This window comes from Pteropus alecto, unplaced genomic scaffold, assembly GCF_000325575.1.
Source record: "Pteropus alecto unplaced genomic scaffold, ASM32557v1 scaffold8, whole genome shotgun sequence".
NCBI classification, from domain to species: Eukaryota; Metazoa; Chordata; class Mammalia; order Chiroptera; family Pteropodidae; genus Pteropus; species Pteropus alecto.
In genome coordinates this window covers 7935675-7950404 of record NW_006494609.1, presented here as the reverse complement: position 1 = coordinate 7950404, position 14730 = coordinate 7935675, and the positions used below count along the sequence as shown (strand labels likewise).

General features: G+C 41.9%; 1 protein-coding gene and 1 long non-coding RNA gene across 8 annotated transcripts in view; one reads left to right on the top strand and one right to left on the bottom strand.

Moving 5' to 3' along the window:
- LOC112473647 overlaps positions 1 to 14730 on the bottom strand; it is a 91398-nt gene that overhangs the window by 20625 nt on the left and 56043 nt on the right. The gene's annotated exons all lie outside the window — the stretch shown is intronic.
- STON2 (stonin 2) overlaps positions 1 to 14730 on the top strand; it is a 114694-nt gene that overhangs the window by 69770 nt on the left and 30194 nt on the right. The gene's annotated exons all lie outside the window — the stretch shown is intronic.

The following is a 14730-nucleotide window of genomic DNA, read 5'->3' as shown; positions in this document are numbered from 1 at the left end:
TGGAGGAGGCTGGAAAGCAGGTTTGTTGCATGGGGCTGGTGCCAAGGACTTCTCCCTCAATTGCTGTGGGTGAGAGAGTAATTCAGAGTCATCAAGCACTGCATTGTTAACAGGCTTCTGATTTCAATATTTATTCTAAACACAAGCTGTTGATTGCACAGGCATGTGAAGGAATAAAACTGCTGCCTCTGGTTCCTGGCCTAGTCCAAACTTTAATACCTGGTGAGATTTCAAGAAAAATGTTGTGGAGAAGATGAGGCTACATGTAACATTAGTTTGATACTACGCTACAATAGTATATTTAAGAGGGCCCTATTTTAACAGCCATGAGGAATTACATATGATAACTAATTAGAGTGTGAAGATGCTGAGCAAGGTGTCTGAGAGGCGAATGCCATAGGAAGCCGCGATAGAAGTTGCCCAGACCAAAGGCGCTCCCATGACACATGTGAAAGTTTGGGCCGTGCCCGAGTATCTCTGCAAATGCAGCACAGGTTCATTTTTAGCACCGCTGTGCAGGCGACTTAAGGATTCTCTATAAGGAGCAACCTACACTTAACAGATCTAGGTTTTTAGAGCAGCAGTAACCAGTAGCCCTACACAATGGTGTGAAGGGTATGAAGGGCATGGGCAGGGCGCACATTCCTTCTTAGATTGCACACCCCTCTCCTAAGTTTCAAGGAAGTGTAGTGAATCTTTTGTTGAAATCAGTGATTCTTCATCATCGTCATTATCAGTGATTCTGTGGTAAGAATGCCAGTAGTTGACTTTCTTAAAGCTTAAATTTCCCCTTGGCTAATAAATCAAAAGCATAGGGTGACGGCAGACCCATCAGCCAGCTCTTTTGAAGACCATCCAGACATGCCATTTATTTTGTTGCCGAATGAGCAAGAGAGGGCGGTGGGAGCCGTAATGATGATTTCACTGGAGATGTGAGGTTCAACTTTCTGACTCTTTTCAGTTATGATTGAAAAACAAAGGGATACCGCTCCACGCCACCCATGGAGTTCCCAGCTTTGACAGCCATCTGGCTGGCCCTCGGAGGCATTTGCACTGTGGTATAAAATCCTCGCCATCCCCACCCAACCCGCTTCTCTCCCAGACCCAGTGCTCGGGGGCACAACACAGCTGAGAGGAGTGCGGGCCGCGTTTCTTGTTGGTGGCCTGTTCTACATGTTTCCAGAACTTCTTACAGTTTCTTCACAAACTAAATTGAATGCAGTATCTTCTTGAATTCGGCTTTTCTGAGGCATCTTCGTGGAGAATTTAGCCTTTCTTTTGACTTCATTGTATCTTTTATTCACTCGGGTTGCTTAGCCTTTTAGGCAGTGGTCTTACCAAGCTGACTGAAAACTGGCCATATCAGAGAACCAGACTATGCACCTTAGACAACCTTGCCTTGAACAACGTATGCTTTCTCCTCCCACACTCCCTTTCCCCTCCGAAGAGCCTTTGGGCACTACCCAGCCCTGGTCAGTTCTCTGTCATCCTGTGTCTTGTGGTTTCTGGACAATTTTTCTCCACCAACCCCTTGTTGTCCCAGACCTCACAAGTAGGTGTTGAGCTAATGCTGCGTACATCTTAGGGCCTGGGTCATGGGAAAATAGTTGTAGATTCAGCCATCATGGTTTTAATGCGTTTCCTAAGTGGTCACAGTCAAGGCAAGGGTGAGTGAAGTAGGGAAGTGAAGAGGGCTTATCCAGCAGCAGGTGGCTAAAATATAATTAGCCTCAGCCCACAGTCTTCAGTGAGCTCCAGTTTCCTGCTTCTCAGGGCTTTTGGCTGGTCTTGTGTGTTATCTTTTTCCTGTAATACTTCCTCCTACATGTTGGTGCTCCTTACCGATGGAGTCCTTTGGAAGATGTAGCCCTAATGATCATTTGAGCACATTTCAGCTATAGGCACTTTGTAAGCCAGGAGGAGACATTACAGACTTGCCCTGAACAAATCGTCATGAGGGTGGCACGTTATCCCCAATAATGTAAAATAGTGCTGACAGTAAACAGATTTGCTTTAGTTTGAGACAGAAGTCTTGAGGATTAAGTAAGATGTGCATGTGTGCAGGTAGGAGTAGAAATGAGGAGTATCAGATGAAACTTCAACCTGAGAATTTTATAGCTTTTGAGATTAGGGTAAAAACTTTGGCCTACATTTAGAAATCACATTTGACTGCAGCTGATTTTTGTCTCTCATTAGGTTGTATAATAAATTGATTACAAAAATAACCATAAGGATTCTCCTCCTTGAATCTTATTTCTTATGATATGACTTTTATCAAGTGGTAGAGTCTTATTTCCCGCCTCTGAACCTGGGTTTGGCCTCAATACTTACTTTGATCAATAGAATGTGCGGAAGTAAAGGTCTGCTTGTGTACTGGTCCCCAGCCTGGGTCTTAAGAGGCCTTGCACATTCTGCTTGTTCCCCTGGACTCCAGCCCAGTCTCATATGGACACTCCTGGACTCACTTCCTGTGGCCCAGAAACCCTTGTCACCCTAGCTGACAGCAATTTTACACCAGACATCCTAGACCAGCCAGCTGACCTCAGACATAAGTGGGTCCAGCAGAGATCAGACAAACTAATCCAGATCCACAGACTCATAGTCAATAATCAATTATTATTGTTTTAAGCTACTGAGTTTTGGAATGGTTTGTTATGCTACTAATAACTAATGGATACATGTGGTCATCTGGAGATGGTCCCCCTGTGTTCACTTTTGGGTTTATTGTCATCACAAATGCTTAGTGCAACTCGGCTAAGAGATTCAGTCATTGGATGGAGGGGTTCTATTAAATGGGGAGGGGGAGCAATTCTTGTGATCATCAGCATTGAGACCTTTTAAACAACACAGATGTCTGAGGCCTATGCCAGAGTGTTCAACTAAATATAAATGGAGACTAGGGATCTGTAAAATTTAGAAAGCTCTGGTGAATGGCTAGGATTGAAAACCAATAATCAATGGTCTTGTTGGTCCCTTCCGTTACTGGAAGATGCAATGGCTCCAGTGCATCTGTACTTAGGCAAATAACACTCAGGTGGTTCAGAGGTCATTACTGATTTGGTGTACTTCTAGCTGCATAAGCAAACATTGGAATCACCTTTGGGCAAAAGCACACTGATCCTAGGTGAGAAGAAATTCACAGGTGCAGATACATGGTTGGAATTGTGTATTGTTTACCATTGTGTCTCCTGGGATTTAGAACAATGGTATGGACTCCATGAATAAATCTAGGGCATTGGGGATGTAATAGGATCCTGCGTCAGGACCTGATATTCCTATGGGGGAAAAAATCAGAGATCCATTAAGAAAACAAAGCGAACAGTTTTTAACCCTTAAACTATAGGTGAATTTTAGTGGGTGTATCAGTTGTTGCTATAGTAATGCTGCATTACAAAATAATGACAAAATCTCAGTGAAATACAACAATATGCCTTATCAACTCCTACATCTACAAGTTGAGGTGGAGAGAACCAGCTGATCTTGGTTGGGAGTGGCTTTACCCCACATGTCTCTCATCCTCCCCCTGGGACCAGCTATCAGCTTGGGGAATGGCAGAGACACAAGAACACAAGCCACAAGGAGCAAGCTCATTTCCAGCTTCTAGTTATGTCATTAATCTGTTAACATCCTGTTGGTCAAAGCAAGTCACATGGCCAAACCCATTGGCAAAGGGCAGGGAAATATATCTTTGCAGGGAGAGACTGCAACATCATGTGGCAAAGGGAATGGACACTGAGAGGGGTGAAGAATTAGGGCCATTAAAGTAAGCTTCTGTGGTGGGAGAGGGGCATGTGAGGGAATTGCACCTTTTCCTGCTTAGCAAAGCTGGTGAAGTCACAGTTGGAAATCAGAGTAACCAAGAAGCAAAGGTATTCATCTTTTGGAAGTAGTCTGTTCCTTGTAATATGAAAGTAAGCATTGGATTCTTTGCTACTTTGATCTATCTAATGGCGTTTCAAAGGGAAAAGAATTCAAGTTTGCAAGTACCTCAAGCTTGATAGTTACAGAGACAGCACTGGAATCCCAAGAAAGTGCTTCCATTTCCATTCTCACCCCTTCCTCCAAAATGTAAAGGCCATGGGTCACTGGGCTTGGTTGTCTACTGCTCACTTCCAGGATGGGCATTATTTGGGGGTGGAGCCTTTACTTTAGGTCACACAACATCCTTTTGCTATCATCACTTACTGATCAGGCAAAAAGAAACCAGTTTCCATCTAGTCCAAACATCTGAGACCTTTTCCCCAACCCTAGCCCAACGTTGCAGTGGTTAAAAGACATTTGGGTGAATCTCCCTCCCTGATGGCCCAACTTTTCCTGATTTGTTTTGTGAAAGGCTTGCAGCCTGTGTCTGTGGTTGAGATAGGAAACCAGTGTTCTAAAATATGGTTGAGGTTCTTAGACATTCTTCAGGGCAGGAACTGTGTTTTACAGTGTTTTGCTGAGAATAATAATGGAGTGCTTTATTTCAGGCCACTGATTTATAGGCATTTGCTATTGATCATTCCGTGCCTTTGGAACTACTTAGCGTATCAGATTTATCTCTGAGGAAACCAAGATACAGAGGATTATGCAACTTCCCTGAGACCACATCTACTAGCTAACCAAGATCAGCAACCTGCCCCCTCTTGGTTTCTCAGCTTTTATTTGGCAATCTGATTGATGCTACCTTGCTTCACAAAAAGCATGTGAGGATGTCATTACCTCCTGAGTTTGTTCTAAGAAACCCTGCCCTCCATGGGAAACAAGGAAGTCTAGCAGGGAGGTGTGCAATAATATGAGATTTCCGCAACGCAGTGTTAAGGAAAGTAAGTCGGATTAAAGGTAATTTCTAAGTTGTATTTCCCGAGGTTTCTTCGTTATTCTCTTGAACACAGAAATTAATCGGAGTGGGGACTGTTTAGACATCTTCCCGGGGTCCTGGTGACTGTGCTTCTTTCATGTGTCCTCTGAGCCCCAACCTGCCATTTGTGTTGCCTGGTGACTGTTCAGCAATGGCTTGCAATGGTTCTCTGACAAACAATGCTATTTCTATTTTATGTGGGAAACGATGTGATTAAACAACTCATTTAAACTAATGCTTTTAGGAGGCGTGACATGAGTGGAGCAGGCATTTCTATTGGTACTATTGTCAAGTTAACACATGCAAACAATCAGATAATTGCAGTAGCCCTGAGTTAAAGAGTCTGCTATAATTAATGTATAAGCTAGTTATCTTGGTTAGGTTGTTTCCATTCCAGTGGTGGCTTTGCCAAAAATCTCACATGTCTCCCATACAGCACTGACACTACAGAATACACTGTTATATTAGCAATGATTTAATATCCTACCCCTCCTCTTGCTCAGTAACAAGGGCCATGTCTGTATTGTTTACCTCTGAAACTTAGGAGCCAGCGTAACCGAATCTAAATAAATAGCTGTTGGGTGAATGAATGAGTGAATGCTAAGACTACAATATCCAGTTCCTAAGAAAAACTCAGGATTCTTCTTATGTGTTTCCACCTCTGAGACAGGGCAGTGAAGGGTTAACGATCTCCTAGGCGTTGGAGGGATTTGGGTGTGGATCTCAGCAGAGCTGCTCACATCACATTCTTTCTGCTACTATAGCAACAGGTTGAGAATTCTGCCAGCATTGTCGCCTGCCTACGTTTGGAAATGCCTGTGTGCAGGCGACTTCATTGTCTGGGGGACAACTGTTTTTTTGTTTTTGTTTTTTTCTATGATGTTTCAATGAAGCAGCTTCTTTGCAGAGACAAAGAGGGTAACAAAATAGGGACTCAGAATCATGGAAAGGCAGAGAAAGATCTTGTTTTGATTGGAGGGACATTTTGAATCTTTTGTCCCCTGAGAGGTATGAGGTGGGGAAGGAACTGGGGTTTAATCTATAGTCAATAGCATCTTTTTCTCCCTTCTTAATGAGGCTTCTCTTCTGAGAGACACTCCCCTGGCAGCATTTGGACAACCTTCTCTTACTATCATTGCTTAACAAATAGCGTGATAGTTCAGCTCTTGGATTATTGCCCATGCTCACGTCTAAGTTTGGAGATGCCAGAATGGACCAGAATGTAGGTTTTTTCCCTCTGTACATACCGGTTCTTATCAGCTCTGGACCTTCATTGTTTACTGAGAAGGAACAATGTAGGTTTTTTCCCTCTGTACATACCGGTTCTTCTAATCAGCTCTGGACCTGCATTGTTTACTGAGAAGGAAGGACAGGTAAAGAGAATGAGAAATGGAGGTTTTAGTTTTTACTTGATGTAGTAGTCTTGTAAAGATAGGAAAGAAAACAGAAAAGCTGCTGAGGAAGGTTGCATAGGCGGTATTAACTTCTCGAGATGCTTCACTGGCACTTAAAAAATGCCCAGCCTGTTACCCAGGACTGCTTTTTGTGTCATCTCAGGTGTAGTGGTGATCAGAGCTTAGGGCTAGTTGTAGGTCTTGCTGAGCTAATGGATGAAATCAATAGTCATTAAACATCACTTCAGTTGATTTATCACATTGCCACCTTACAGTTACCACTTCTACATTTTGTTTTCGTTTTGCACACAGATGGGGGAAATCTGCCTGGCTCACTCTTTATTCCTGGTTTACACATACATTTGAGTCAAAAATACAATATCGAGTCATTCTTCTGAAGCAGCACTGAGTTCTTTCATTAAAAGATCAATTTAAAAAACTTTTTATCCCTAACGTACTACATATCATTTAAATATAGGATAAGCCCTTGATCTTGTGGGGGCTTAAAAAATTTTTAATACTTTTCCTTCCACCTTGTAGGTTTTAGCTGGCCTAATGAAATTAACAGAAACAGATTAACAGGAGGAAATCAAATTTTAATACGTGCGCATTGGAGAATTCACATATGCATGAAAACCCCAAAGACAGTGAGGCATTATTGAGTATACAAGACATTTTGAACAAAGGAGAAAAAGTGTGTGTGGGGAGGATGGGGTATTAAATTTCAGAAGTGAGAATGGGTGATTTCCAGGTAGTTGAGGAAGAGCAGAACTCACGTAGCAGGGAAATTCTTGCTGGGCTACTTAGAAGCAAGGGACACAGCGGGTATTGAGTTATTAGGCCCCTGCCTGAAGCCTTCTTATTTACCATATTTAATTCAAACTGGGCTAAGGTGAACATCCTAAGATTTCCTTCCTAAAGCAGGTTTTTCTGTCTGAATGTCTTGCGCAGGAAAGGGGGAGGGTCAAAAGTTTTTTCTGAGTCTTATTTCTTAAAAAAACAGCTTAATATCAGTATCCATAAGGCAGCTTCAGAATGGCAAAATTCTGGTCCTCTTCAGTCTTTAGGTCTCAGAGTCCTGTCGTCACTACCTCTAAGCCTGTCGTGACCACTGAAAAGAAACTGCCATTCCAGTTGCCTCGTAGTCCAAAGTGTGCTCCCAAGAGCTTGGGGCCGGGACCCAGGAGCCCAGGGATCTGGTCCTGGCCAGAGCGGCCTTGGGCAGCTCATTCAGGGGTTTTAATTCCACTGCTTGTAAAATTAAAGATTTGGATGACAGTTCCAGGATTTCTTTCCCACCTCTCCCCCACACAGAAAAAGTGGTACCCCAGTTGTTTTAAAGTGGGAAAGCCTTTATTTTGTTGAAGGTTATATAATGTGCAACCTCCTTAACTCATACTTCAGATCTCCACTCAATGTCGCTTCCTCGGGGAGGCCAACCGTGACCCCCAGGCGAGATACTGTTTCCAGCACAGGTTTGGTTTTGTTTTGTTTTAAATCAGTGTTTTCTCGTTCCCATGAGACTGAGAACTCTGAAGCAGCACCCAAACGGTTTTGTGCACCACAGGTCCTGCGTATAGGGGACACTCAGGGTACCCGTGTTGACTTACTGAACGAGCTGCGTTAGGCTGTAGGGAGGGTGCAAAGATGGCTATGTGTCTTTGCCCTCAAGGCTCTTAAGATTACCTTACCCTATTTCTCTTCTCTCCTTCTACCACCCCACTTTACACCCCAAATAATGCTGCAAGAAATTAAAACAAAAATCCTGGGTTCTGGTCATTGATCTGATCATTAGGTTTGTGAGAGTCAAAAAAAAAAAAACCCTTTCCTCCACCTTTCTAAGTTCTGTCTGGGCTAATAATCACATCAACATGAGACAGATTAACAGGAGAAAGTGTCCAAAATTTATTATGGATATACAACTTTACACCCCAAATAATGCTGCAAGAAATTAAAACAAAAATCCTGGGTTCTGGTCATTGATCTGATCATTAGGTTTGTGAGAGTCAAAAAAAAAAAAACCCTTTCCTCCACCTTTCTAAGTTCTGTCTGGGCTAATAATCACATCAACATGAGACAGATTAACAGGAGAAAATGTCCAAAATTTATTATGGATATACGTGTGGGAGAGGTTTATATGCCATTTTGGACAAAGAAAAGGGAGCAAGGGTCTGGGATTTCAAAGAGAAAGCAGGTAATTTACAGGTAGATGAGAAAGAGCAAACATGTGGTAAAAAGAAATTCTTACTGGGCAACCCAGAAACAATGGGATACAGGGAAGTTCAACAAACAGGCCTTGCTAGAGATTTCCTTGTCTGCCACATTGTTTATTTTATGATGCTAAGGTGACGTTCTGTTCTTTCAAGCAGGTTTTTCTATCAATTCTTTTATTCAGGTGAAGGGGGAGGGTCAGAATTTCTTTCTGAGTCTTTTGTTTCCTAATAACTAGATTAAAATCAATATCCCATAAGTCATATTTTGGGGTGGCAAAATTTTGCCTCCCACTGATGCAGGACAAGGCAGATTCCCCCGAGTGGGGAGAGACCAAGCCCTGCACTGAGAGAAGAAGAGGGTCCTTTGGCGGAGAGTGTAGAAAGAACTCAACACACACACCAAAGTTAGAGTCAAAGGAAAGCGTATTAGGGAAGTGGGGGGGTAACACTCCACAGAGTGTGGTCTCCTCTCAGAGGCAGAGAGTGAGAAAGCCTAAGAGAGACTCAGAGGGGCAGAGACAATACAGATGAGGACAGTGAGAGACAGAGTAAAGGCACTGAGAGGGACCTGCAGTGTTCAGGGAATTCAGTTTATATATTATTCTTTAGTTCCTGTGAGTTCCAGTTTAAAGACTTTGCCACCCATTTCCTTTGATATGGACATGCAATGAGGAAGGAGGAGAGTATGTGGTATAAATAGGTAAGAATATGTAGTGTGTAAGGCCTGCTGGCAGTTCCCAGCCTTTAATCCATGGGTTCCCTATGGTTTTAGCCATAGAGAATGAACAATTTTATTTTGTATAGGGCAGCCACTTGAAGACTCCGTTTTTCCTGTTTCCCTTTCCCAAGTGTGGGAAATGGGTTGTTAGCAATCCCAGTAGAAATCTTCCTTTGTTCTGCAGGTGTCCTGGTGGCCTTGGCTGCAGAGATAGATGATCAGCACATTGCAGTCTCTGAATGTAGCTTGATTAGTTCCCTTGCCTCCTCCCTACATTACCACCTCAGGTTTTAATTTTCCTTGGTTGGACTGGTCAGTCTTTTGTCACAGAACCTTTGAAATGAAGCAGGGCCCAGGAACGGGATTATAGAAGATAGTACATAGAATGGAAGTGGTAGACAAAAGAGGAGGAAAGAAAGTGAAAGAGAGGACGAAGGAGGAAGAGAAAGAAAGGGGGAGAGGAAGGGATGGGGGAACTAGAGGACAATAAGAAGTGAAAACATGGGCTTTGTCTTTTTAATTAATTTGCCTGTAAAGGTTCTTTTTTGACTGCCAGGCTTTACAAGCAATGACATGTTTCTTAAAAAGAATTCTTAATCTGAAGTGTTGAGTAATGGCACAAAGAGTTTGTCACCAAAAGGTGATTGATTACATACATACAAAAAGTTTACTGGACTGGACTCCAGAAATCTCTCTGTTTTAAAACCTTTAAAGGCACCAGTTTTCAAAACAAGTGTCACGTTCCTGTAAATCAGTATAGTTATCAATACAGGCAAAAGCCAGAACTAGCCATTACACATTTAAACAGTGAGGAGCCGTTTGATTTTAAACACCAAGCCTAGTCTAGAAGCGGGGAGGGAAGGGCAAGAATTCCATAGGTTGGAGATGTGATGGTGGGTGTTCGTCAGCCAGGTACTGGAGGCCTGAAGGGAAGCTGATTGAATTACAAGATAAAACTCCTTTTGGTCTCATTGAGTTTGCAATTTGCAGGGGAAGTGGGTTAGGGGAGTTTTACTAATTAAGTTTCGGTAAAAAGCAGGGAATCTCTACCTTCAAAAAGCCAAAGCAGCCTCAGCTTATCTTGAGAACAGGTATAGATAGAGAGTATGAGTAGGCGAAATCTCTTTTGACCTTTATCTCTAGAGAGTTCAACTTTAATGACAAAGGACAGCCTTCCCTTGCATAGTTGTCCTTGCCTCCCTTTCTTACCAGCACTGTGGACACAGAGGGTGTCAGTAGCCTGCCTTTATGCTTGATCAGATTGGGAGCTTAAACCCCAGTCAGACTGTATCCCTCTGAAAGCCATTGCAGGAAAAGAAGAATGACTAAAACAATCACATAATCTCTCTTCTTTATGACAGGGAAGGAATTTTAGCCAAGAATGCGAGGTGTGCTTATGGGCTTTGTGCCTACATTGTACAAATCTCTCACACACACACACACACACACACACACACACACACACACACACACACACACACACACGTAAGTCCACTCGGCTTGCTCACTTGCCTAGACAGAGACCATAGTAGGTATGCCATGTTGGCCAAAGGCCAGGAAATGACTGTTGACGAGTATCAAAGCCATAGGTCTCATGTGTCTCACTGGACAATATTAATTGGTCACTCCTTCATTTACAAGAATATATAGAACAAAGGTAATATATGGGACTACGATGCTTTCCTATCTGATGTCCCCTGGCTAGTTCCAGAGAATGTCAGCTATAAGCTGTCTTTTTGATTCCTAGGGATGCGCCTCTTCCTAGACCTGGCAGGAATAAATACCATTTTAACAAAGTCCTTTACAAAGCAAATCCCTTTGTTTTTAGTGGAAAGCCTCTCTTTAAGTCTCAGCTATGCCACTTCCCAACTGTACAACTTGGGCATGTTATTTAATCTCTCTATGCCTCATTTTCTTCCTCTTTACATGGAGCTATATATTATCTTGTAGGATTCTTGTGAGAAGTAAATAGGATCACCTAAAAAAAGTACCTGGCACATAGTGTGAATTTCAAAATCGTTATTGTTTTTAATACAATAAAGAGACGTTTCAGCCTTTTTTTTCTCCTTTGCCCCTCCTGAATTAGAAACATCTCATTTGGTACTTCTCCATATCGGGGTCTGTTCTGGTGTGGAGAGAAGAGAGCAGAGCAGAGTGCAGCAGAGACGACTGGGCAAGAATGGAGTGATGGAGGCCTATGCCCCTCTTCTTCCACTCCCTCCTGTTCTATTGCTCTTTCCGGTGTATCATACCACTCCTTTGCCTGTTGATGGCTGGATACAAAACTAGGTGCCATACAAAAAGGAATACAAATTCAGCTCTATCCTCCAGGAAGTGGTCATCAAAGTTCCAGGTTCACTTCCTCCTGTTTTCCAAGTACTTTACATGTACTTGCTGTTCAGTTTAAAATCCTAGCTCAAAGCTACCACATGAACTAATGCCTGACACAGAGCAAGCGCTCTAGGAACATTAGTGGCACCAGATACCTTGATCATGGAAGACAGAGGTAGTCGTCAAACCATTTGGCTCTTAGAAGAAAACACTTTTAAAATGTCAAAGAGCGGGTCAAGTATCAACTTTCTGAGCCATCCATTCTCAGGACGTTCAGGTTGGAGAGGAAAGGATGTGAATCCCTGGGCCTGGACAGAAGGGACAAGGGAAGGGAAACAGATTTCCTGTCCATCTCCACTGTGCAAGAGCTGTCAATACAAAGTGGCTGAGTAGCATGGCCAGGACTCTGAGCTTCTGTAGCCCTAGTTTCCTGACCCACGAGATAGGGGTGATAATCGACTATTAAGTTAATATTGTATATATACACACACAGCACATGGCTTTATGGCTTGGCATATAATAAGCACTCAATAAATGTGAGCTGTGATTAGCTCGTGAATAACACCTGGATACTCAGCCAATTAGACTTCTCAGTCTCACGTAACTTAAACTTTATCACCTGCCCCTGATGCTGTCCCTTGCTCACCTGTTGACCACAATGAGTGGGGAGAAGGTTCTCTGTAGCTCTGGTTAGCCTCAACAGTGCATAAGTTGGAATTAAATGACCCATTTTTAGAGTTCACAGATATTTTTCTGTTATTATCATAGGTGGTGAGAGAGAGAAAGTGTATGACAAGCAGGCACATAACATGATGAGCAGGCATCTCTCTGGTAATGATTGCAGAATGGCACTGTATATATTTTTATCTTTAACATGAATTTATATTTTATCGTTTATTTGTCTCTCATCAAAGCAATGCTCTATCCTTCATTCTGGTGAATGTGGGGTGGCTCGCATTGTTTTCTTTCACAATAAAAAAGTAAAAGAATGTATTTGAATTATAGTATTTTATTTTATTTTTAATTTAATTTTTATTTTAAAATTTTTTTATCAGAACTCATTTTTCTTTATTTTTAAAATTTAAATTATAGTGTTTTAAAAGCAAGACAATTCAGGATCATCTAATCTACCCCCTCACTTTACAGATGTGGAAATTGAGGCTCCAGGTATTAAATGAATTCTCTGAGTGGCAGAAGGACAGGTATCCCAGCCCTAATTCAGGGCCCTGAATATGTGGTCTTTTGGTTTATTGTACTTTCAAAGTGACTATGGACATGAAATGATTTGAGAGCTCTTGTTTTGAAATGTAAGGGTGGACATCTGTGTGGAAGATTCGCAAAGTAGACAACAAAACCTTTGACCCGATCTCTTCCTGTCTTTGGCACAATATCCCCTACTCTCCATAGAAAAAACACATCTGTCTATTATGCAAAAGAGACACTGATGACAGAATGAAAAGTTCCTGTTTTTCCGTTCTGAGGATAACTCCCCCACAAACTGCCCTTAGAGACACGTTGTGATCAAAACAGATTTAGATCCTGAGCTCCATATGTGGTCCAGGGGACTGACTGAAAGAATATTTCATGGTGGAACCTCACCCTCTAGGAACTACAAGAAAAGGTCAGATCTGCAGAGTACAAGGCCTGGATGGTAATGAAGAGATTTTCTCAAGGATAATTAAGTGATTTTTTTCATTCTTGTACCCAAGTAAAATGGTAAGATATGTGTAGATAAACAAGAAGATATAAAGTATTTTGAGAAAATAGACATTCAACGTGTAACAGCAGCTGTTCAAACCAAGATTCAGCAAATTCTAGAATCAACCAGACTACACTAAATTTTTCTTTCAATCTATAGATTATCCTAATAGTTCAGATCTGATATTTGGCATCTCCTTTTTTGTTTAAAGCCAGTAATAACTTATTTAGCAACTGCTATGTGCCAGACTCTGAAATAAATGCTTTTCATGAGATCTCATTTAATTCGCATAGCACTGTGAGGTAGATGTGATTTTCTTCATTTTATTGATAAGGACACGAAGGCTCAGCAATCAAAGTAAGCAGATTTGCGGGGGGTGTTTGGCAACGTGTTTCTGTTCCCTCAGAGGAAAGTTTTAGGCAAACACCAGGAAAGGTTGTTCATCCAGTTGCTGAACCAAGTAAAGCTTTCCTATCAGAAGATCAGCCTGTTCTACCTGGCTAGCAGTACCCTAGAAACTCCAGCCATTATGATTTTGAAATTCTGAATTTTGCCTATTAAAGCAGCCTTTCCTTCCCTAATCCTCCCACAGCCACTTGGTGTATAATCTATGGGTAAAACATATCCTCTGGGTGAATCTGGTTGTCCTTGAGAATTTCTTTTTCTTCCTTCAGTTCCTTCATTTTTCCCTTACACCAAAAGCCACCCTCTCTTCGTGGCCCGCTTCGCCTCCCACAGGTTGCTAGGAATGAACTGAGAATAGCATGATTGGCTAGGCCTTGTCTGACACCAAGAGGCACACCTGTAAATAAATGTCCCAACTTAGTATGTGAACTCTGTGATTGTGTTTTATGTGCTCCAAATAATTTCTGGGTCTGAGATGGATTGCATAAATCCAGAGGCAGTGTAAGTCTTGACACTCACTTATGACTATGCTGTTGCCTAAACCTTGTAAACTTCTGTTTGGGAAGTGCTTTCAGAACTAATTTACATTCCTCAGATACAGGTCATTCTCCTTCTTTAGTCATAATAAAGCAAAAGACATAAAGTTTCAAACACATTATCTCGCCAACCACACCCATCAGATAGGCTTAGTAGCTTCTTATGCGTAAGGAAATTGAGGTTCAAGTAGGCTGTCTTGTGTTCAAGATCAGACACCAGCAAGTGTCATTTAGAATCCAGATTTCTCTAACTCTGAAGTCCATGCTCTGAACTGCTATATTGTCCATTTTTTAAAAAAGGAAGTAAATTTATAGAAATGTACCCACCAGCTTTGACTCCAAGTGAGTTTTGACTTTTGAAAAATCAAACCCACCTGATCTCAAGGAATGAAGATTTGCCACCATTTAGGTCATGCTGATAACACTGCAGGTTCTGAAAACACTTCCAAAAGATACAATCCAGAATGCCTGATGTTATACATAATTGCATCAATGCAGTATGTATGGCGTACCATCTTAGACTCATTTGAAGGTGTAACTTGTGTTGTTGCTGTTGTTTTTAAGTCTTGTTAATATTGGCCTGTGCTTATATTT